The following is a 20,738-nucleotide window of genomic DNA, read 5'->3' on the forward strand; positions in this document are numbered from 1 at the left end:
CTTCCCCCTCCTGGCACTGACCACTGAGGTCACTGCAGGGTTTCAGGAGTTTTCGGAGGCAAAAACCCACCCTCTCCGTATTGCTGGCGGCCAGAGCCTGGGGCAGCTTCGCGGCGCTTTCGGGAGCGGCCCCAATCCCCGCGATCGGTTTTTGCCTGCACCCGCGGGCCAGCCTCCGCCCTGCCACTCCGAGGAGAAAAAAAGAATTCCGCAGCCACGTTGGGTCTGTCCTCACGCACTCGGTGCCTCGAGTCCAGATGCACAGGAGGGAGACATTCATGTGGCCTTCCGAGGCATTCTGGCCTCCTTTCTGTTTTGGACGTGCAAGGGGAGCTTGCGGGTTTCATCTGTAAATATCACCCCTTGTCTTTGGCCCCCCGGTGGACCCAGTGTTTTCTGCCTTTCATAATGCTCCTCTCTCAGTGGCCTGTTTTTGCCCGCAGCCCTGACTTAACCCTGGAGTTGCCCCAGTGGCCGCTCCTGACGCCCACGTTCCCAGTTTAGAGCGCAAGGAAGGGGAGGAGAAGACGAAAGTTTGCGGGGTTCCGAATCGAAAATGTCGACATCTTGCTAATGGTCTGCAAACTTCCGCCAATTATGACTGACCTCCCAGACTCGGCCCCAGGAGGCTCCTATTAGGCAGGGAGGCCTCGGTGACTTGGGATCAAAAGCGGGAAGGTGCGAACTCCTCTTTGTCTCTGCGGGGCCGCCGCGCCCCCCTCCCGGTGGGTGATAAACCCACTCTGGCGCCGGCCGTGCGCTGGGTGATTAATTTGCAAACAAACAAAAGCGGCCTGGTGGCCGCCGGATTCGAGTTAAACTTTGGCTAACGTATTCCAAGGACCTGTGCCAGGCCTGGCCGCCAGGGGAGCCCACAAGGCTGGCGCCCCCCAGCCCCCTCTAGGCTCCAGACGCGGGCCGTGCACGGTCCTTTCTTTCCCCCCTCTCTTCCCAGACCCCCTCGATTCTCTCTCTCTCTCCTCCTCCTCTTCGCCTCATTGTCAACAAAAGTCACACGCCAACACAGAATGAGCCAGCTTCAACAGAGCCTGAGAAGCGGTACTTTAAGGACAGAAGGAGAGGGACAAAGTTTGGTTCCAAAAGGACCCACGGAACTCCTGGCGTCCCCAAATATCCCTCCACCTTTTGCAGAAAGAATTTTCATTTCCTCCCTCGTAGGCCTGATTTTTAGTACTAACACAGCCTTCACATATCTGTTAGTGGCCGCGGCGTGCGACGCACGGCAGTCCTGGTGAGTGCAGATGTTAAAAGGGGGGGGGTGGGGAGAGGCCGAGAAGCCTCGGAATACGTTTCGTCCGGACGCCCACCAAGTCAGATCAACCACCCTCAGCCCAGGCCTTGCCTGCGGCGGCAATGCTAGTTTTGCCCACAAAACGCAGGGGAAGCGTGGGCCGGATCTCACTTGTCCCTACACCGCCGCCTCCCTCCGACCGTATAGGGGACAGGCCGACCCCTTTGTGACCGAAGAGTGTTTATCTGAAGTTTACCGAAAAGCGGGGGAGGAGAGGGAGAGGACGGTGGGAAGGCGGGGTCGTTTACTTTGGCAACTTTGCTGTAAATATTCCCTTTAGCATGTGTGAGGTCTGGCTAGGGACTATTCCACGCTTATTCCCTCTTAAACTTTCGCCCCGGTTCGCCCGGCAGAGCTTTCTTCAGTCCGAGGTGTCGCCAAATTGGAAATTCTGTTGACATAAGAACATCCGTGTTTCTCCAGGCCTCTGAGGCCTAATTAAGAAGTTTTCTATGGTGGGGGAGGGAGGGGGGTCAATACATAAACTTTTACTGAGAGGGGGGCTTTCTGGTTGCCCTAGCCAATGTCTCTGCCCAATGCGCCCTGGACCCCACTCTTTGGTTAGTGAGAAAATTTGAAACGGATTAGGACACCCATTCTCCTTCCTCAGTGACCCCCACGGGGGACCAGGGACGTGATCTTCTTCTCAAGGATTCCCAGGGAAGCGGCTCCCTGGGGAGCGCCTAGCCTAGGGGTCAGGGTCCCTCCCTAGATCGAAGCCCCTTCCCACACGGCGACCCCCTGTGCTGCCCACACCCTGACTCTCCCCCACACAGTTCTGAACCCAAAGGGGAACTTCTGTGCAGGCCTGGAAGGCTTGTTGGGGGGGGGGGTTCAGCATTCACACCCCCTCCCCGCCAGCTCCTTTGAAGAACTTCGTTCCTTTCAGAAAAGTCATGAGGTTGAGGGGTCAGTTTCCCCGCCTTTCCTTCCCCCCCAGAAGCTGGCGACAAGTCTCTTGGGTGCATGAGACAGGGTGCCCATCTCGCCCACCCCCTTCCCTGGTTTCTCTGTTAATCTTGCAAGATTCTGTGACTGTAGACCTGTGATCTTTCTTTCTCTGTTCCCTTAAACTTCCTCTTCACCCTCCCCCCCTCAATCTATCTTGTTCTTGGTTTCTATTTCTCCCTCTTGTCTGCTTCTGTTCCTCGGCCTTTAACGTCCCTGGTTCTTTCTGTTTTTCACGGGCTCTCTTTTCTAGGTCTTCTCCCCCTCCCCCTCTCGGTTTCCTCTGGCTTCCCCGGCCTCTCTGAATCTCTCCTGCCCTTCTGTATTTCTGGGTGGGCTCTGTGTTTTCCCCTCCTGCTCTCCCTCATCTTTTTTCGGTAACCACGCCAGGCTGGAGATACCTCCTTAACCGGCGTTTGGACACACACATTCCCCTGACGCCCTTGGCTAGTGCTGATAAGGTGCCTGACATACAGAAAAGGGCAGGGCCCCTTTGTCTAGGTCGGAAGTGTCACCTTCTCCTTTTGGTAGCCCCAAAGTCACCCTTTTCCCCAGAGCTGGTTCTCACTCCTATTCCAATGCTCTGATGTCTCTCTCTCTCTCTCTCTCCTTCCCTCTCGCCCCCTTTTGAAGGCAAGAGTCCAGAGTGAGGAGGGGTCACGTTAGGGCTTTGCTCCTACCCTCTGTCTTGCCCCAGAAGNAGTGCTGATAAGGTGCCTGACATACAGAAAAGGGCAGGGCCCCTTTGTCTAGGTCGGAAGTGTCACCTTCTCCTTTTGGTAGCCCCAAAGTCACCCTTTTCCCCAGAGCTGGTTCTCACTCCTATTCCAATGCTCTGATCTCTCTCTCTCTCTCTCTCTCCTTCCCTCTCGCCCCCTTTTGAAGGCAAGAGTCCAGAGTGAGGAGGGGTCACGTTGGGGCTTTGCTCCTACCCTCTGTCTTGCCCCAGAAGCACTGGGCTTTCCTGTAAGACCCATTTCCCTGTCCTCTGTCAGCCCTCTCAATTATTGATCAGGCAGTTCAGTGCAAGAGGCTGCAATGTGTGAGCGAGAGCAGATTGTCAAAGTTGTCTAGCTTGGGGAAGCAGTATTTTTAGTACACAGGCACACTTCGGCGCCAGCTGGTTTGTGCTTTCTTAGAGCATCATTCCTTATACACTTAATCCATGCTTATCGTACCTCCTTTTAATGTAAATAGGTTTTTGGCAGAGGCAAAATGAAAAGATTCCACCCCCTGCATTATTCTTCTTAGCACCTACCTTTCATCAAAGCGGATCGCCCTGCAAAATGGCAAATTTGTACAGGGCTAGTGATTTAGATACGTTGGAAGGGAAACAAGGGTGGATGGAGGAAGTGTGTGTGTGTGTGTGTGTGTATGCGCGCGTGCGTGTGCAGAGGGTGCCTCTTACACGTCTGTGAATGTTTTCCCCCTTTTTCTCTCTCGTTCAGGAAAAGGAACTAATTGTGGTTTCCTAATTTCAAACCAGTCTGTATCTTCAATGCTTTCTCTGTGTGTGTTTACCCAGTTACTAAAAAAAAAAAAAAAGAAAGAAAAAGAAAGAAAGAGAAAGACAACACAATGGACGCTGTCTCTTAGTCCAGCAGAAATGAATTCCTGAGGAAGAGGCCGGGAATTTTTCCTCTCATCTTATCTGACCCAGAATCAGCGAGACGCAAGCCTGAGCTGACTTGGGCCTCAGGGACTCCTGACCACCAGGTACCTTTCTTTATTCAACATCCTCTTTCCAGATTTTCCATGGAGACAGGTAAGAAAGGGTGTAAACGGCCCCTGTGCAATTTGTTCCAGGAATCTGGCTCACGGGATGGGGGTCTAGGGGGCAGAACACTTTAGAGAAGGATGCAGGAAAAATAGGACTGTATATACTGTCCAATCCCCAATGGCAGACTGAGGGGGTCGCCCAGCAGTCCATCTTACGCCTGAGGGTTTCCGCTTTTGCTTTTTCCATGATTGCTGCTGTTGTTGTTAGGTGCCAGGGGGCAGTGGGGTCTCACCCTTCGAGAGCAGCCAGGACCCTCCGAGGGAACAGGGGACTCTGTCACGGAGAGGGCATGACAAATTAAATGGCCGCTAATGGCTGCCACTGTCAGGAAGGTCGACAGGGCAGAGGCACAGCGGCTTCTCCAAATCTGCCGAACTAACCGTCCCCTTGTAGCAGCAGACACGTTCCCTCGATTTGAGCACAGTATCCATTACTGTTTCCCGTACTGGGTTTCAGTTAAAGCCAGGGAGAGCAGGGAGGGGAGGCGAGAGGCACAGAAGTGCCCCGTCCCCTGTGTCCCTGCCCTGTCTTCTCTCCATGTCCTTTTCCCAGCCTCCCTCTGCTTCTTGCCAGCCGTCCAGTCTGCCTGCATTTCCAAAGGCAGAGTTTGCCCGGCTCCCAGAAGGGGAAGGGGAGGGCAGAGGAAAGGAGACAACACACTTACCCGTTCATATCCCATGAAGCCCCCCAAAGAGATACGGTTGTTTAGCAGGGGACAGTTGCTTGGGAGCGTAGAGTTTCTGGGATTGGAGGGATGGACAAACATTTAAAGTCCCAGGTTACGCAGTTCTTTTTGAAAACGGATACAATCCCTGCTTCCTTGCATGGAGAAGGTAACCCTTCTGGGGCCTAGGACACAGGGTGGTGGGGGGCGATTTCACCTGCTTCTCGGGTGTGCCTGGCATGTGGGGGGTGTGGGCAGGAAAGCCTGCTAAGGCCAGGATTTGGGGGGCCTGAATTCAGAATCCTGACTCCAAACCTGGCCTGTCACGGGGCAGCTGCCCCATGCCCAGGCAAACTCTGGCCAAACTCACGACTCACAATGTGGAGCCAAGAACCGACTCTTTCTCCCCTCTGCCTTCTGTGATCACTGACCCTGCACCAGGGCCACTCAGATACCTGGAGGTGGGAGGGAGGGGTCACTGCACTTCCGTCAGTCTTAATTACTGGACAGTCCCCAGTGGCCTTCTCCTCTATGCCAGTGAAAGACTTGAGGCCTCGGCAATGGGGCTGTGAGGCTTGCTCCCAACCCAGTCACCCCTGCCTGCAAATAACACCAGCACAAATCCTTCACCAGCCCGGTGGAATATCCAGGGAGGTGGGGCGGGGTGGGGTGGGGTGGTAGGGGGCCTGTAGTGTCTTTGGACCTGAGCTGGAGGTCGGGGTGCAAGTTGAGGCTTGAGAGATCCCAGAAGTCTTTACACATCGCCGGCCTGGGGGTTGAATACAGGAGGGTTGTAAACGTTTCCTTAAGTTCACAATTTTTATTTATCTTTTAGAGGAAGAAGAGAGAGGGAGGCAGAGGCGTGCGCGCACACACACACACAGAAAGCGAAAATGTTTGGAATGGAGAGCGCTTTTCCTAAGAGTTGCTTTTGCTGGCGCCCAGGCCTCAGTGCATTTCATTTCCAAGCCAAATATTAAAAATCCTCGGGCGGCCGGCGGCGAGGAGCGGCCTTTCTGATGTAGCAACCTGCCTTCGCCTTTTCCTCGCGGCGCCCTTTCCTTCGTTCTCTGGAAAAGGAAAATTTGGGGCCCTAGGAAGGAGTGGGAGACAGCGACAGCCCGGGGCGCCTCCAGAGGTGCTCGGGCGTCGGTTTGGGCTCCCGGTGGGGGGGGGGGGGGAGGCTTCGCCTACCGCCGTCCCCCTTACCCCGGTTCCAAATACGGAAGCTGGACGCGCCTCTTAGCGGCTCCAGGCCTCGCCCTGCGCGGAGCCCGAGAAGACGCTCGCTACCTCGGATTACGCTGCAGCCCGGGGCCCGGGCCGGGGCTCCGATGCGGCACCCAACCCGGCACCGGCCCGCGGAGGAGCTACGGGGTTTCGGACAGGCTGGCCTGCCTCGGCCCTCAGTCGCGGCAAGGTCCCTCCAGGCCCGGGAACCCGAGAGCGGCGGGCACGGGCTCCCTGCACGAGTTACCTGCCTCCCTTCGGTAGCTACCGGGGCGGGGCGAGGCGGGCTCCCGGATGGGAAAGAAGAAAGCGAGGCCGGCCGGCTTCCTTAGAGAACGAAAACTAAGGTTACGGGGAGTTCGGAGCTCCTTACCGACCCTCTCCCCGCCCAGTGTCCGCTCGTCTTCTGCGGAGGTGATTGCTACCCCGCCCCCCACTCCGGTGGCAAAGGGTAACTCCGGGATGGGTAGTAAAGATCTTAATTAAGTAGGGCGGGCGGGGGCTACGAAAACTAAAAGAGAAATGTAAGCACTCTCTGCCTCTTCAAGTGACTGAAAAACAATCGGGAGGAAATAGTCTCCTGGGAGAAAAACAAGACTCCGAGGGAGCCGAGCTGAGCCCGGAGAGAATTTTTCTCGTGCAGAAGAGAGGGTGGGGTGGAGGGCGCGTTCATCCTCTCCCACCGCTGGGGTGTGTTTTTACATGTTTTCTTAGCAGCCAATTCTATAAACAGGTCAGCCCTACGCTGCCAGCGGAGGAAATCTGAGGCTGCCCCTGGCTCCGAGTATAGTCGCCTCTCTTTCTCACTCGGCCCCGGACGAGCCCAATGCGCCAAGGGGGCGAGAAGTGGGGTGGGGGCGCTCCCTCCCGCTTCTGGCTTGGAGGGCGCCTTTGCTTTGGAAATATCTACCCTTGTCTTCAGATGGTAAAATACGAGTCCTCCACATGTCTGAGTCTGGTCCTCCGGTACCTCAAGCAAGGTTTGGGTAGTAGGGGGTGGGGGCAGAAGGGGCTGCCCTAATTACCTCTGCGCGGAGTGGGGGTGGGGCGGGGATTCTCTCTTTTCAGCCCGGCCCTGCTGGGGTGCTGGGCGCATTATTAAACCCAGACGCTCGGTCCCGGAGTTGGGGCCATGCGGAAAAGATTTACAATTAAGCCAATTGGGGCCGAATCCAGCCATCCAAAGTTTGCAGGTGTAAATAATGCCTGGCTTTCCCCGCCGCCCTTTACAAGAGACTGCGTTTCAACCTCCTTTTCTCCCCCCACCACTTTTGAGAGACGCAGGATGGGAAGGACGGTGCGGCAGAGTTAGGAGTTTTTCTTCTATTAGATAAGTTAAAATGTGATGTTGCATTCACTTATATGTCTGCGTATTAATGCCCTGCATACCCAGGGCAGCCTCCTCTGCTGTGTCTAGAACTTGAGAATTGCTGGACTCAGTGGAAAGCTTTTTCAGTGTGGGTTATGAAGTTGGGGTGGGGGCACAGGCGTATTGGAGTTGGGTTGTGAAAAGCCTGTGTCGTTGTAGCGATTGGGTGAGGGGTGAAGGAAATTTTCTTTGGTTGGAATGTGGGAAGACTAACCCAAGGTGAATCTCAAGGCGGGGGTGGGGGGGGGTGGTTAGAGGGGTGAGTCTGGCTTTCTGGCTCAGTTCTCAAGTTTCTGAGAGGAGAGCTACCCCGCTTTTTCTAGAGCTTCCAATTAGATCTCCCTGGTGTTTGGGAGGTTGCTGAGCCAAGCACGGGTCCAACTTTCAGGCTGTATTCCATTTCAGTATTGAAATGTAAGAGACCATGCATGGGCATTTCTCAAAAGTTCTGTGTGTCCATAGGGACACTCCAAGTAGCCCGAAATATGACATTAAATCTCATTGAAAAACTGCGTTGCCATCACACCTCAGGGACACACTCCCATTCGATCAGTGCAGAGTTAAATTGGTTTTGCAGCTACAGGGGCCATTCCTTTTCTCCCTGAGCAATCAAGTCTGTTACAAATTACCAGGGAATTGGAGAATATGGCTCCCCCCCCCTAGAAAAAAACTGTTTTTCCGTGTTTTTCGTCTTGCACTAACCCGCTCAATAATATAGGTAATATATGTGTACACAGTCGTTCTTCCAAAAAAAAATAATAAATCTGCGATAACACTCTGGGTGTGTAGAGAGTAGTGTCCGTCTTGCTCTGCGTTGAGGATTCCGTGAGCACCAGGTCGCCACTCTGGAGACCCAAGGGGGTCAACACCCGCCGGGTCCGCAGCGGGGAGGGGACGTCTCGTCTGGGTTGCATGCAGGGGCAGGGAGTCAAGGCGCCTGACTGCAGCGGGGATAAGGTCATAGGTATAGAATTAGGAATAAGGCAGGACTTAACACGCCCGCGTGGAAGGGAGAGCAAGCGTCACCCAGCCCCGGATGAAACCCGGCGCCGCCGCAGGAAAGTTTCCAGGCAGTGGTGGCGCAAACACACGCTTTTTTCCGCCCCCCTCCCTATTTTTTTTTTCTCTTCTTTAAAAAATCTCCTACTCAGCGCTGGTATTTAGGCATGCATAGAAGGGGGTGGGGAGAGAACCCTGGGTGAACCCAAATCAGCACCAAGCCGTAAGGGGAATTCGTGGGAAGGCTAGGAGGTGGAATTGCCCTCCTCTCGGGGAGTGGGTAGAGGAAGGGACCGTTTCCCAGTGAGAAACCTCCTCACCTCGCTTCTGGAAAGGCTGGCCAGGAACTTCTGTGGAGGGTGTCCTTGGCGACTTGCCGCTGGATGGCGCTCAGGAGAGACGAGGGGGACGGACGGTCTGCCTCCGCGTGCCGCCGTCCAGGGCCTGAGCGAATCTCCCCTGACCCACGGGGTTGGGACCTCACTTTCAAACTTCCTCAGTACCACCCGGAGGCCGAAGCTGTTCCGGGAAGCTGGGGTGGTAGTAGGTCTCCCACAGTCTACCCAACCTGGAAGTTGGACCAGAGAGGTGGGGCAAGAACAGGGATGTGGGGGAAAGGTTTCTAGGGAGAGCTAGCGCCTGGCTGTCTTAGGTGCCACCCACGCCAGCTCCTTTCCAGCTGGAAGGTGTGTGTGCTGGGAGGGAGTGGTTTGGAAAGAGGACAGCCAGACAGGCGTGGAGATGGGGAAAGGGTTCGTTTGGCACCTTGTACAACAGAAGCTCAGGGTCCTGAGCCCCTTTTTTTTCAAAGGCCAGTTTTGGGTGCTGGCCAGGCCCATGTGTGCTGGGTCCAATGGGAGTGTTTGTTTGGCCTTACCAGGCTGAATGGTAGCTGGAATTGGGCATTTCAAGGTTGGGGTGCATTCTGATCTCACCGGCGTAGGGCGCCTTGGGGACTGGACCCCACACATTCCCTGAGCCTTTATTTGGAAGGATTTCTGTGAATGCGCTCACAATCCCAGACTAGCTGTTCCCCGGCCTAAGGGGAGGTGTGGGCGACGGTATGGAGAAGAACAAATGAATCCAATATTTACCGAACACTTACTATGTACCCGGCATTGTGCTAAACTTTGCAGTCTTGTCACAAGTTACTTAAAATGCTAGGAAGCGGGGGAATCAACTATAACTAAAGAAATTGATGGGTGACATGGCCTGGGTAGGAGTGTTTAATATGATGCCTCTGTGTGGTACGCGCCTGGGGAGGTGGCACCCGTGTCTCCAGCTTGGGCACTGGTAGGCGCTCCGGGAAGCATCTTTCACCACAGGAATGAAAGTGCACGAAGAAAGGGAGAGAGAGAGACACACACGGCGAAGGGGGATTGGATTTTCCGCACCTTGGACAACAAATGACCACTTCCAAAGTGCATTTTAAAACAACCACCAGCATCCAACTTACTAGCTGCACCCTCAGATTCTATGTCAAAGGAGACAGGGGAAAGATGGTAACGGGGGAGAGAAGTTTGGTCTCATGGACAGAAGCATCCATTTGGTTAATGCACAAGCAAGGAATGAGGGCCGTTTCTGTCCTGATGGTCTGCTAGCGGCTGGAGACTCGGGAGGGGGCCAGAGGTGGGTCCTCCAGGGCGTGAGGCTGATTGTCCTTCATCGAGGGGTTTTTAAAAAGGCGGCATAGTCCCCATTTTAAAGATTAGGAAAATAGAGGCCCAGGAAGCAAAGTGACAGAAGGCGGACTTTTCAGGTCTCAGGGCTGGAGGGCAGACCTCTGTCTGTGCACAAGAGAGAGGCAGGGCTGGGTTGTTTTTTGTCCCCGAGAAGTGGCCCCTCTGGGAGCCCAGGAACTTCCCATGGACCTCTGACCCGACCTTCGAGGAAATCGAGGCACACAGATGACTTCTCCAAATCCACACTTGGCGCTGTGGTGAAGAGTCTGAGTAGAAGCTCCCCCACCCGTTCCTCCCACTCAGCGCGTGTACACCTTGCCCAGGACTGGACGGCGCTGCCCCACTTCGGACAGCTAGGTAGTCTCTCCCAGGGCTGCGGTGCTACAAAGTGAGCGCAAAGAAGCCTCTACGGTGCCTCCACCTCCCGCCAGGGTTTTAAGTTTCCGTACAAATCCCTTCCCTCATCGCTACCCCAATGCCCAGCCTGCCGCTTACGGTGTGTTTCCCCAATGTTTGTTGATTGAATAAATTAACTTGCTTAGTTTTTTGTTTGTTTGTTTGTTTTAAAAATTGAGCGGAACTAAACAAGGAGTCCCTGATCGAATGGTGGCCAGTGGGATGGCAAGCTCCTTTCCCCAAGGGGTCGCCTGGGGTCACCTGCACACGGCCACTTCCCACCAGCTCGACAAAGATGGCCGGGATTTCCTTCTGCCTGTATTTGTGTCCCAGACTTCGTTGGGTTAATCGATGAAGGAGTCAAGCTGACCCACCGTGAGGTCAGTCCAATCGATGCACACTCCAGGGACCACTGGAAAATCGCTTTCGTTACTCCCCGCGGAGGTGTTCCTCCCAAAAGGCTTCAGGATTTAAGGTTCTTCGCTGCTCATTCCTGAGCTGGAGGGAGGGTGGGAGACAGGTGGGCGAAGAAGCCTCCAGTCCCACCTGGCACACAGCCTTCGGGAACCCAGGCCCACGGAGCGCTCGGGACCTCACTACAGAGTTCCTTCTGCTGCGTCTCTCCATCCTGGAATCAAACCCACGATCAGCGCGTGGCAGGCTCTCCTTTCCGAAATGGGCTGGTTATCAAACCTATTCGTGGCAGAGAACATTTGCGAAATGCTCACGAGGGTGACTGTTCTCAAGGGCCTTCCCACCCGCCGGCTCAGCAGACGGAGCCGGGCGCCTTCCCTGGGATGCCCACTTGCCCCGGGTCCCAGCTGGTCTCCGGGGCAGCCAGGACTCCACCTGGGGACTGGCTAGGTCAGTGTCTGGCTTTTAACGACAAGGCAGTAGGTGTCCCGAGCACACACGGCACACAGTAGCCTCTGTTTCCTCCATGGGGGAGAGATTCCGCCGAGCCCTTGCGCAGACAATCTGGAAACCGCCTTGGTCGTTGGTCCCTTCCTTCTGAAAGCAAACGCAGTTGGTGGCGGCTGGGGGAGTTCGAGTCGGATCAAACCTTAAACTCTGAAAATCCATAGATTTCAAGACTTTTTTTTTTGTACGAAGGAAGGAGGGGTGTGTGTGTGTGTGTGTGCGCGCGCGTGTGTGCGTCTGTAGAATCAATAAGGTCCAGACAGCCCTTCACAAAGGGGTTTCCAAGAGGCGCCTCAGCCTCATGGCCCTCACCCCACCACCCGCGGTGAATTAATTGGGCCCTGAAAGAAGGGGCGACGTAGCTTCCCGCTAATTAGTCAAGAAATGAATCAAGCCCCAGCGGCCTGGCAAAGCCCCTGGGGCTTGGGTTTTGTGAAGACAAATTGGCCAGTGGGGCACTCCTCTGGGGCCGGGTGGGTCGCGGCGGGGAGCACCGTTTGGGCGCCCAAGGCCGCCCTGTGCTGGCGCCCGGAGCAGGCTCGCTCGCTCTCGAGGGCTCTAGCCTCCGTTGTCTCTTCCCTTTCTCCTTTTCCTTCCTCTCGCTTCTCTTTTCCCTTGTCGGCCTTGGCCGTTGCCCCCTCTCCAGTTCTCTCCTGCTCCCTGAACTTTGCTCGGGTTTCCGACTCGCCCGCGCGCTTCCCTCCTGTTCCCGCTGCGTCCTCTGTCTCCAAGTTCTCTGCCAGGGATCTCTCTATGCCCCCGCCTCAGTCTGCCAGGATCTGGGACGGATGGTTTGGGTAGGCAGCGCTGATGTCGGCGAGGATCCCTGACTCAGGGAGAGGAGGTGGGGATGGGGAGTGAGCGCTGACTTCGGAGCCCTGAGGCCTTCCGTGTGTTCCCAGGGAGCGAGACTCTTCACCCTTCCCTCACGTGGGATCCCCGATCCTGGGTCGGTTAGGAAAACCCTCTGAGATAACTCAAGGTTTTGAAAGTGTTTGACAACCAGTGCCCTGTGTCCTCATTGGATTGGGACTTAGAATGAAGGCCGGCCTGCAGCACAGGAGCAATTATTGAGCGCCTGCTGTGTGCCCACCTTACATTCCTCCTCCTTCCGTCGGCACTTGTGCCCCCAACAGTGATGGTCCTGGCGTTTCCTTCGGTAACGGCTCTTCTGCAGGGAAGGGAAGGCAGGCATCATCCCGAACCCAGTTCTTTCAGGGCCTTTTTGTGCCACAGGCCAGTGTTCTTCCCTGAGGTACAGGGATGGAACTCAAGGCTCAGAGAGGTGGACTGATTTTCCTGGAGTCACACAGCTAAGGGAGGAGGATGTGATTCCACCCTCAAACCAGGCATTAGGTGCCCATTCATTGGCCTCTTCAGGGTGTCGCTCCTTCTGGCCTGGCCAGGAGGAGGGTCATAGGGGGTCACCTCACCTCCACCAGCTGGGTGCTAAGGCCCCGATCTTTCTCAGACTTCCTTGTATTTCACTCCTGTCAGTGGTTTTTTTTTTTCCCCTATCTTTCTAGCTCTGTCTCTGCTTTGGCCTCTGTCCCACCCATCTTTCTCTTCACCTACCCCCTGAAAGCAGTGAAACCCAGACTCAGAAGTTGAGGTCAGAACTTCCCCCTGGTTCTTCCAGTTATCTAGGTAGCCGGCATCTCGCTGCGGGGAGCTGAGTAGGGTGGAGCCCGTCTGCCACGGACCACCAGGATCCGAGCTGCAGGAGCAAATGTGTTCAATTCCGTGCCCTCCCTGCTCTGCTGCCCGCCCAGCCCCTCCCCAAGCCGAATCCACGAGGTTCTGGTGGGCACTCCAGCAGAGGGCTGGGGGGAGGCAGACGTTCCAAACAGCAGCCCGGAACCGCGCTTCTGTTTTCTTCCTTTGCCCGCTTGACCGACTTTGGCTTCGCTCGAGGGCCTGAGGTGCCTGCGCCGCGCTTGGCTTCGCCTCCCGCCTCTCACAGGAGGCCCGGGACTGTGGTTTCCGAGGCCACATCCCTGCCTGGCGCACAAGAGCTTGGCGAGCTTCCCGCACGCGCTGGGAGCCAAGTGCTCTGAGCCTCAGCCTCAGTTTCCTCCCTCCTTTCAGATCCCGAAAGTGACAGACCAAAGGGCTCAGGGAAGAGGAATGTGAGATGGATTGGTTAGTGGCAGAACCGCAGCACCTGCGTGTGGCGGGCGGGGGTCAGGACGGGACCCACGGCGGCCTTCCTCGCGCCCCCTCTCCGCGGACTTCTTCCCACCGCCGAGCGCAGGGATAACGCTGACACTGTGTCTCTTCCCGCCCCAGGACTGGAGCCCACCAATCTCCATGACCCCAGCCTTCCCTGATGGCCCCCCAACACCCGTGATGCTGAGCTGCAGCGTGGGTGCGCTCAACTGCGTGTAGATCAGGACAGACCAGGTCCCAGCCAGCTGGTGCAGGCTCGGGGGAGGCAGGGCTGGCTCCTTGCGCGCTGCCTGTTTCAGTGTGATCGCTGCTGGCCTTGGTGTGGTTGCGGGCTCCAGCAAAGGGTTGTCACATCTACTGACCTTGAAGAGATGCCCTGGAACGTCAGACGAGCCCATGGTCCCGATTAAGCCTCAATGGTCTCCTCTGAAAAATGCGAATGACAGGTGCCACAGAGGACCATGGCTAGGAGTAAATGAAAAAAAGTGTATGCATCACGCAGCCCAACTCCCGGCACCTGGTGTTGGGCACCCTAAACTCACTATGCCTCAGGCTCTCACTATCCAGCTATCTTGTCCACCCTCTCCAAGTGCATACTATGCATACTGAGGGTATACCTAAGAAAGCACATATTCTGAGAAGAGTGCCTTGCATAGGCTTAGCCCTCTCTCTATTGGTGTTCCTCTCCCGACCTTGCCCAGGTCTGTTCCAGCTCTGAACGAAGCTCCATTACTTGTCCTCTTCCCAAGCTTAAATGACAATAAGATCCTTCTTAAACTTAAGCTTCTCACTCAGGGTTTGATGCCTCTGTGGCCCCTTTTCCGACTCCCAGAATCTCAAAGCCGGCAGGGAGAGGGTGTGCCTTCTTGCGGTTGCCCTGCCGTGAAGATGTCAGCGCCCGAGACCAGTGCCCCAGCTTTCCGCCCCAGGTTGTCTCCATGTCCTGGCCGGTGGGGTGGGGTGGGGCTGGCGGCAGGGGGCGGGAACTGGCTGGAGGGTAGAGTTAGGAATCCTGCGTGGGTTCCTGGGGCCAGACCAGGATCCCACTGCAGCTTCCCCACTCCTAGTCAGCAGCAGGAGCCCACGGCAGCCTTCCTCAGTTCCCTGGGCGCTCTGTCCTTCAGCGGGAGAGCCTGGTGGGGGAGGGGAGAGAGCCAGGTGTGGTGCTGGCGGGGGTGGGTGACAGACAGAAGATGGAGGGATGGAAACGGACAATGACAGGAAGTGGGGGGAGACAGAGTCAGAGAGGGGGCCCTTGGGGAGAAGCGAGGAAGGAGAAAATGGGGACAGACAATGAGAGAGGGACAGAGACCCTTATGGTGTCAAAGAAATTGGGAGAGGCATGGTAGAGAGGACAGACGAAGGGGAGTGACAGACGGACAGTGACTGAAAGAAAAAGACATACAGACAAGGAGAGGCAGCCCAGGTGCAGTTCGGGGTGGGAGGGCAAAAAAGCAGCAGCAGCAGCAGAGAGTAAGGATCAAGCGCAAGGAGACAGAGAGGGAGACAGAGAAAAGAGACAACCGATGAAAAAGTGGGGAACACGAAGGGATGTGGGAAAAGAATGCCCCCAAAGAGAGAAGAAAGAGGGCCAAGGGCGAGCCCCGTGAGGCCGGGGCAGCCCAGCCAGCGCACTACTTACCAGGCGCGGAAGATTACCCAGCACGGTGTGCGTGCCTCCATTAAACCCTGGCTGAGCTACCCCCGTGGGCCAATTCCCCCAGCAGCCCCGGCCCTCGGGGAATACGGTTTTCAAAACCATAGAAAGCATCAGATACTAGCAACTTAGGAGGTAAGTTATCTTCATTAGGGGTGTCCAGGGCTCCCCCAACAAGGCCTTAGGGGCGAGGATGGGGGAGGGTGCGGCTGAGCGCTCGCAAGTCAGTGCGGAAGAAGACACTGCGCTCTCTCTGCGCCACTGGCTTGGCACAGGGCCGCCTCTCTCCTCCCCGGTGACAGCCATTCTGACCCACAGGGAAGGTCTGGTTGGTAGGGTCTAGGTGGCCAACCAGGCCTGAGAGTCCTCCAGATTCCCAGAGTGCATTGGGCTGGATGGCATGGTGCTGAGCAATTTCCTAGCTGCTGGCTCTGGAGGGTGATGGGGTCCGGGGTCTGAGGAGCAGTGCCCAGCATTCTGGGCACAGCACCGCTTAGTTCCATGGCTCGGGGGGTGGGGGGTGGGGGTGGGGGTGGGAGGCTGGGGAGAGATGAGGAGGAGGGTTAGATAGGAGCCTGGTGTAGATGAAGTTTCCCCTCCTAAGGCGTCACTCCAACTAGTTCAAAAAAACCACAGCTCATCTCCCCTCCACTTCTGCCTTCTCCTTTACTGCCTTCTGATCTGAGGACAAACGTATTTTAAAAGGACATTGATTAAAAAGACTGTATTTATTTTTTTAGAGAAAGGGGAAGGAGAAGGAGAGGGAGAGAAACATTGTCCAGGCTGGACCCTGGCCCGCAACCCAGGCCTATGCCTTGACTGGGATTCGAACCAGGAACCTTTTGGTTCACAGGCTGCCACTTAACCCTCTGAGCCACACCAGCCAGGGCTAAAAGGACATTTTTTAACATTAGCAAATAAAATCTCCCCCTTCTCTCTTTCTCTCTCTCTTTCTCTCCTTCCTTCTTTTTCTTTCTTTCTTTCTGTTGTTGCTGCAAAGGCCTGTGTTTGCTTTGCTTTATTTAACAAACAGCTGAGACAGCTTGCTTTAAAAGAGCAGTTAAAAAAAAATGCCCACAGGGCAGGCCCAGCACTAACTGTGAGCATGCACTTCGGACGTGTGTGTGAGTGTGTGTGTTTGTGTGTGTTTAGGCCTCCTGAGAGGGTTTGCAGTGATAAATGGGACCTGCTTCAGGTGCAGAAAGCTGGGAGGGGTAGGAGGAGGAATGCCCAGACAGATTTTCACCTGTCCCTACAGCTGCCATCGACAACACTTACAGCCTCCAGAAATGACCCTTGGTGCCGACTTGTCTGGAAGCCATCAGGGTTAGTTTTGAAGCAGGAATCTTCAAGTGGACCAGAGGGCAAGCTTGGCTTCCCCTCCCCTCGCCTCCCCCCCTTCCCTGTGTCTGTCCTCAAGTGCTGCCCAGTGGAGCAGTCTGGCTGCCTGGCCACCTCCCACCCCCCCCCCCCGCCCGCCCTGCCCACTGACCCCTCCCTCTCCATTTCCTCTGTCAGACAAATATCATCATTGATTTTTAGCTCCCTTTGGTGCCGCCGCCTAATGAGGGCTGAGTAGGGTGGTGCGGGGTTTGCAGCCAGTTCACCAGGCTACCCTCCTCCTCGCCGCCCCCCCCGCCCCCCCAAGGAGCTGGTCTGGCCCCAGGAATCCATGCGGGATTCCTGACGCTACCCTCCAGCCAGTTCCTGCCCCCTGCCGCCAGCCCCACCCCACCCCACTGGCCAGACAGTGGAGCGACTGATAATATCCAGATGCCTCTGGAATCTTGCTCCCAGTACTCCCAGCACTCGGCCTGGCCCACAGGAGTGGGGGCCGTGGGCACCAGCAGCCTGCCCTGAGGCTTGTTACCACCTCTCAGAGGCCGATGAAAGCCCCACTCAGCTGGGCCCTTCAGGACCGGGGACCTTGGAGCCAGGACACTCGGAAAGCATGTTTGACACCCATGCTGGGGACTTGGAGTTCCCCACTTTCTGCCCCTGGCCCCACAAAGGTCTAGGAGGCTGAGAGGGGGCAGATGACAGGCCACCAGCTGCCCGAGAAGCCGCAGGGAAAAGCCCAGCACTTCGCCTGAGAATGAGCAGGAACAGGGCGCCTGCCTGGGCCTCGATGCTCTTACTGGGGTAGGTGGGGGGGAAGCTGTGATACAGCACCTTGACGGTGGGTTCCGTAACGTATATGTGAACACGCAATGCGCTTTTTCAAAACACCTCATTTGTTGAAAAATGACCTCTTTAGTTCAGTAGCATAAACCGAACATTTGTCTCCCTTCCCAGAAATAGAAGGAAAGAATAAAATGAGAAGCAAGGAAAACAAAGCTGTGTTACAAGGCTCTGAGCCTGAGGTCCACTCTCTCCTTGTTTTTGGTGACATCTGCCAGGGTGACAAGGGTGTTCAAGACGGGTTAGCCCTAAGCTGAGACTGGACACCATCGGAAGGATGGAAAAAGAATGGAAGCGGACATTGTTTTCCCACTCTGGGGTCCTGTGCCATGGAGAGGGGTGTTCTGCTCCCATACTCGTACCCCTCGGGGCATTTTGGGGAGCCAACTTGCTCTCCCAGAGCTTCTCAACAGGACAGTAGCATTAAGGCTCCTGCAGGCATATTCCGAGGTTCTGGGCTCATCTGCTGGTCCCCTTGTCTCGGAATCATGGCTGAACTTTCGCTCCGTTCACGCATTCATTCACTCATCATGAAGGACTTCCCCCACCCCCCGAATTTGGGGCTGTAGCCTCAGGCGGTTACTGCTTCAGAATAAGACTTTCAAAGGACACAGGATTACTAGTTAAAAGCAGTACAAAAAAATAACAGTATAATCAACACACGCTCCTTACAAATGTGATGAAGGACACGGTGGCCTTGCTATCGTGCTTCCGAAGGCTGGGTGGGCAGAACGACATCTTGGGCATCTCAGTCACTCAATAGGANATGTGAACACGCAATGCGCTTTTTCAAAACACCTCATTTGTTGAAAAATGACCTCTTTAGTTCAGTAGCATAAACCGAACATTTGCCTCCCTTCCCAGAAATAGAAGGAAAGAATAAAATGAGAAGCAAGGAAAACAAAGCTGTGTTACAAGGCTCTGAGCCTGAGGTCCACTCTCTCCTTGTTTTTGGTGACATCTGCCAGGGTGACAAGGGTGTTCAAGACGGGTTAGCCCTAAGCTGAGACTGGACACCATCGGAAGGATGGAAAAAGAATGGAAGCGGACATTGTTTTCCCACTCTGGGGTCCTGTGCCATGGAGAGGGGTGTTCTGCTCCCATACTCGTACCCCTCGGGGCATTTTGGGGAGCCAACTTGCTCTCCCAGAGCTTCTCAACAGGACAGTAGCATTAAGGCTCCTGCAGGCGGATTCCGAGGCTCATCTGCTGGTCCCCTTGTCTCAGAATCATGGCTGAACTTTCGCTCCGTTCACGCATTCATTCACTCATCATGAAGGACTTCCCCCACCCCCCGAATTTGGGGCTGTAGCCTCAGGTGGTTACTGCCTCAGAATAAGACTTTCAAAGGACACAGGATTACTAGTTAAAAGCAGTACAAAAAAATAACAGTATAATCAACACTCGCTCCTTACGAATGCGATGAAGGACACGGTGGCCTTGCTATCGTGCTTCCGAAGGCTGGGTGGGCAGAACAACATCTTGGGCATCTCAGTCACTCAATAGAAGGACGTCACATTACTTGTGATTCCACTGGTGACTAAGTGACAGCCACTGCCAATCCTCCTGTGGGTGTATTACCTATATTCAAAATGGAACGGAACACTCATTTCACTGTAAGTTTAGTGAGAATGAAAATGTGGTTTTCCCCCCCGTGCAAGTTCACAGATCACTACACCCCTCCATCCCTCTCACCAGGCTCCTATCTAACCCTCCTCCTCATCTCTCCTCAGCCTCCCACCCCCCCCCCGCCCCAGGGACCCCCGCATCCCTGCTAGTGTCCGTGGGTGGACCCCAGCGTAGGAAGCCAGAGTGTAGAAAGAATGAATTGGGCTCTTGGTCTCTGTAGGGACAGAGGAAAGTTTTCACGAGACACAGGCTTAGTTTGGAAGGCTGACTCAGTCTGCTGATAGGGCAAGCCAGGGCAGAAGTTATTATCAACAGCATTTTAAGGAATATTTCTCAGTGGGTCCAAGACCCCACCCCACACCCCCTGTAGGTCTGGCTTAATTCGGTTTGAGCTCAGAGAGGGTAAGTTTCTCCCGAAAGCGCCCATCAGCACCTTCATCCCAGCACGCCCACCCTCCACCTCTGGGGCAACGTTCTGGGCTGCTCTGGCCCCGCTGGCCCCTCAGTGTTTGCACCGTGATGAAGGATCCCTGCCTCCTTCCCTGCCCCAACACCAGATGCCTTTGCTGCCTTTTTTTGCCCCAGAGGATCTGTGGACAGGTCCCACCTCAGCCCCGAGTAATCCTCTCCTAAAGATTAAGTCAGAAGGGTTGCATTTTCTGCCTTTACACAGAAACACAGTCTGTGCTCAGGGAAGGGCAGCTGCCAATGGCCCTGGAACAGCAGCACTCACTGCCCTTGGATGAGGACCCACCGGGGCAGGCGCTCTGAGGAGGCTGTTGTAAGGCACAGGCAGAAATGAGGAAGCTGGAAACCGCCGGAACACCCTCTGACAGATCAGTTGTAGCTTCGGTGTGAACTCGGGGACCTCAGGGATTCTGGGCTCTTAGCAAAACAAGGACAAAAGCATTTATGGGCCAGTTTACTCTGTGCGTTATACCAGGTCTAATATCTGTTCATTCATTCATTCCCTCACTCATTCATTCATTCCCTCACTCATTCATTCCCTCACTCATTCATTCCCTCATTCATTCATTCCCTCACTCATTCATTCATTCAACAAATGTTTACCAAGCCCCTACTATGTGTCTAAGGCTAAGCATATTGTAGCCACAAGCACATCAAAATGATTGTTCCTAGGGTCCTTCTGCTGGAGGAAAGAACAATGCGAAACGAAACAAAGAGCTAAAATAAATGTTCGATGGTGGTGAGTCTCATAGAAAAAAATCAGGAACGGATTTAGGAATGGGGGGTGGCCTGAGAGGTTCATTTTAAAGGGTGGTCAGAAAAAAAGCTTTACCGAGAAGGTGACATTTCAGCCAAGACCTGGGGGAGGTAGGGCTAAGCCAGGGCAGATGCGGGAGACCAAGACTTCCGTGACCATCTGCACTGTGCTGCCCTTTGAACTTGGCCACTGCCTGTCCATTGTCTTCCCCAGCCCAGCAGCACTCAAAGGTGGTTATTCCCCTGTCCCATTTCTTTGCTGGGGAAGGGGAGGCTCTGAGAGGTCAAGCAACTTGCCCAAGGTCACTCAAATAGCTTCAAGTAAAACTAGAATTTGAACCCACGACTCAATGTCTCTTTCTTCCTCACCAGGCTTCCTCGGACACATCCGTGGGAAGACAGAAGAAAGGAAGAAATGGGGAGGTAATGGGGGAACGGCAGAGAAAGAGCAGAAAGTCAAATTCGCCCTTGGGCATTATTAGCTCAGTCTTACAGCTAGGGAAACTGAGGCCCAGAGAGGAAAAGGCAAGGTCACAAAGGAAAAAAAAAAATCCTAACAGCTAGATGTCTTAGCTCA

This window comes from Sturnira hondurensis, unplaced genomic scaffold, assembly GCF_014824575.4.
Source record: "Sturnira hondurensis isolate 20B ecotype Veracruz unplaced genomic scaffold, ASM1482457v3 Scaffold0007406, whole genome shotgun sequence".
NCBI lineage: Eukaryota > Metazoa > Chordata > Mammalia > Chiroptera > Phyllostomidae > Sturnira > Sturnira hondurensis.